Raw genomic sequence first — 4,560 nt, 5'->3', positions numbered from 1 at the left:
TGTGTGTGTGTGTGTGTGTGTGTGTGTGTGTGTGTGTGTGTGTGTGTGTGTGTGTGTGTGTGTGTTTGTCTCTCAACCGCTTGACAGCCGGTATTGATGTGGTTAGCAGTTAGATTAATGTCAGGCTTAAAAAGATAACTAATGTGCCCGATTCGTTCGTCTGATTTTCTTCAAAGCCGTGCTCCAACATGGCCGCAATCAAATGAGTGAAACATAAAAATGTGAAAGATAAAGATAGCAAGCAATGAAAATTAACAAAACTGTTTAAAATATTCTACGAAACATATATTACTTATTTTATACACCTTGAACATTATGTAAATCAGTATTATCTGTGTGAGTGAATATTTCACGAAGAACAATATATCATCTCCGGTGAATTACACTCATTTGCATATAAATCCGAACTGTACTACAACCGTTCATAAATAATGTTTATTTGAAAATTATGTAGTGTGTAAGTTAGAAATCTACCACACATTTTAGTAGACTGCGCTTCCTTCAAAATGTCTGAGTTTTTATAATGTCGATATCCTTTTATGAGATAATTATAACAACAAAGAGGCACAGTTTTGAATCTGTCCATAAGTCTCTGTAAGAAATAACAAATAATTGGCTTTTAGTGGTTTAGTTGTGTAAAACAATGAATTAAACTTTACAATATAGAATGAATTAATGAAGAGATGAATTGAATAAGTTGTAAAAGGATTTACGAAAATCTCTCTGATTACATAATAGACTTTTTTGATAAACGATTCTGTTTTATATCGAAATAACATTCTCTATACAATACATACATTGACCCATTGAAATCTATTATCATAATATCTTGTATACAACAGGTTGGATTCAAAAGAAATATTCTAATGGATGAGAATAATAGATTAATTAATATGACTGGCATGGATACATTCTCTGACTACGAGGTATGAGTGACGGTTTTCAACTAAATCTTCCTGGATGGAATTTATTGAGTATATTGAAGCTCCGAAACTGATGTTAGATTCTTATATTTAGGTTTAAGATTTGAGGAAGAAGCTAGCACTGAAGCATGTGAGTATTTCATTGTTCTCTTCACTATATCCACTGCGTTGATTGACATTTTGCATAATTTCTACACAAGCTATGAGATTATTCCTTTTATATTTTCGGTCCATTTGTATCAGGAATTGTATACCTTTGAATACAATTGCTTATATGTTCCTTTGAATTGGTGTTTACGCACTGCTGTTTACTGGTATTGAACATGGCGGATAGATAGTTATATTATGTTCTTATCTTTTCTTCGTTTGAAGCTAGCATTTGCATTTGTTGCTTATATGAAACCATGGCAGCGTATTGTTTGACTCATATGTGGTAGTATTTATTTACTGCTTAAGACGTTGAGCTGGCAGAACCGTTAGCACGCCGGGTAAAATGTTTAGCGGCAGTTCGTCCGTCTTAACGTTCTGATTTCAAATTCCACCGAGGTCGACTTTGCTTTCGTCCTTTCGGGCTCAATAAATTAAGTACCAATTGCGTACTCGGGTCGATCTAATCGACTGCCCCGCAGCCAAAAAAAAAAAAAAATGGGTGTCGGGGCTCAATGTATCCCCTACGCCAAAATTGCAGGCTTTGTGCTAAGTTTTGAAATCAATATTTCATAAGTAAAACAGGAAAACCATCTTAACATTTAAAAACTGATCATGCAACTGAAATGACCCCCGCCTCCACACTCACACACAAAACCTTTCAACATGATTCGGATAAAATAATTAAAAAAAGTTTGAACCCTCCAAACCCAATGCATAACGATCTCTGTGCTGCTCATATAAAATCTAAAAATACTAATTAAGAAACGTTGCTAATGTTTAATGGATACGATACATTTATAAGAGACTAGAAATGAGTTAGCTTAAAATATTTTAATACAGGGTGTTCAAAATGTCTCTCCGCAATGAATTTTGTCATCCTGCGCATCACCATGGCGCTACTTCAAGAGTTCTTCGGTGAACGGATTATTTCGAAGGGACTTTGGTCACAAAGATCATCTAACTTAACACCGCCAGATTTTGTTTTCTGGGTAGCAAGTAAAAGATCAGTATGCAAGAATCGCCCGAAAACCGTTAAATACTTACTGCGGAGAGACCTTTTGAACACTCTGTAGATTAGAAACATACTTCTTAGATTTAAAATTAATTCGTATCAGGTTTTACTATATGAAAGAGATACGTCACTGTCAATGATTGATATAACACTTGATCTGCCAAAAGCTGTTGTTCACAATAACTTCATAACAGTAAAGAACAATATTTATAGGTCAAATGGCAAAAGTACTTTTCAGACCCGTTTTATGCAAGTAATTGTCAAGTGAATTTCGAGACATGCAGTGAATGGAATAATACTTGACATACAAGAGTACTGTGTCTTCTTCGACTCTTGCATTTATGTGTTCTTTCTATAGACAAGTGATTAGTGATACGTGACGCAGACACATTTTGGTTTACGAGGAAATTGAGCAAAGTAAATCTTGCGCATAACGTGACGTAGTAACGTGTGAAAGCGGAAATATCTCTAAATTGATCGGTTGTTTAAAAACATGACGTCTTTCTCTGCATAGAATGACGACTATGGAAAAAAAACGATATTATAGTTGAAAGAGAGAGAGAGAGAGAGAGAGAGAGAGAGAGAGGTATTAATTGCCTTAAAATGTATGTAGTCAGAGTTGAGAGCAAGTATACCATTAATGAGGAAACTATTGAGAGGGATAGGCTATAAAACCATGAGGCAATCCCATATTCATTATATCGAAAGAATAAATTGCATGAGATAGAAAATATCTCTTTCAACTGATGTAATATACTATAAATTAGAAATGCACTTGAATGCTAATGCCACTATCATATAAAATTGGATGAAGCCCATTTCATTCCATCATTTTTATCTTACAATAGAGATCGGACGAATCAATATAACCGGTCAAAAATATTGATTTCAACGAATACTAATTTATTTAGCGCCTATTGTCCGAATCTGTCGATTAGGTAATTTGGACTGAATAGTCCCATTTCAATGTCTACACGGTAAGTAAAAGTTGTTCAAATATATCTCTCGAAAAGAGAGAAAAAGGAGAAGATATTCAGAAACATACTTCATAAAGACGTTAAATTATTGCAAGAGAACGTCTAATTTATTGACAAAATAGGTCTTAAAATTGGGTCTAATTTGATTTCTCTAAATGTATTGCTAATTTCTATGCATTCATCAATACATGGATTCTGAATCTTTATTTAACTGGGTCTCCATTAAAGTAATGAATAAATGATAGAATATAATGAACAAAATTGTTAACTGATTTTCTGAAATGTCACTGCAGAAGTAAAATCAATGGCGTCAGGTCTATGGAGCTGGAGAAAATACGAATAGAATGAGGAATAATATCAATCGATGAATATAATTTGTGGAGAAGAGTGGAAACTTTTTTTTCTGTTCAACTAGGTCAACCAAAAGTTTCTGATATTATTATATCATATAATTTCTGACAGAGTCTGAGAAAAATTACGTTAATTACGAACTTACTTTGATAAGGTCTAATCTAGTCAACTGAATTTGTATTCGTTACTTATAATGATTATAATGATAACAACAACAACAACAACAATAATATTAATGATGGTGATGATGATGTTGATGATAATGATAATAATAATGATGATGATGATGATACTACTACTACTACTACTACTACTACTACTACTACTACTACTACTACTACTACTACTACTACTACTACTACTACTACTACTACTACTACTACTACTACTACTACTACCACTACTATTAATAATAATAATAATAATAATAATAATGATAATAATAATAATAACGGCGGTGGACAAGATGCAGTACATGTGCTATATAGTTGATATAATGTACCACTTTGACCCACGAATAACCAAGGAAGGCGAAAAAAAAAAAATAAATACAAGCCTCTTAAATACGAAGATGGTGAAGTTAGTGCCAATTATTGTCGGGTCCTTGGGAACAGTCTCAGAAGGCATCAAGAGGAACATAAAGGAAATTGGAATAGAATGCCCAACAGAACCTAACAAAAGGTTTACTTCCTTGGCACGTTCAGAATAATTAGGAAAGTATTAGATATTTGAAACGAACAAATAGCATGGTACTGTAGGCTGCTGGCAGCAAGTTGGATATGCTTGAAAGACTCCAGGAATTCCAACAAAACCTGTGATAAAGAATAAAAAAAAAAATAATGATAATGATAATGATGTATTTTTAAAAAGATTGACGTAACTCGGTAAACAGTCAAGACGAAGAGCGCGATTCGACTATAAGATGTTTTATTAGTTGAACGATATTTCAACAGTAAGTCTGTCTTTGTCAAGGTCAGAATAAGAAGTGATAAAAATTCAAAATTACAGAAATTTAATCGGAAACTATGAACGAGAGCAACCAATGTTCAACTAATAAAATATCTTACAATCGAATCGCGCTCTTCGTCTTGACTAATAATAATAATAATAATAATAATAATAATAATAATAATAATAATAATAATAA

The sequence above is a fragment of the Octopus bimaculoides genome, chromosome 2 (genome assembly GCF_001194135.2).
Source record: "Octopus bimaculoides isolate UCB-OBI-ISO-001 chromosome 2, ASM119413v2, whole genome shotgun sequence".
In the NCBI taxonomy this organism is placed as follows: Eukaryota; Metazoa; Mollusca; class Cephalopoda; order Octopoda; family Octopodidae; genus Octopus; species Octopus bimaculoides.
The sequence above is the reverse complement of the archived record's forward strand: the minus strand, read 5'-3'. Positions refer to the sequence as shown.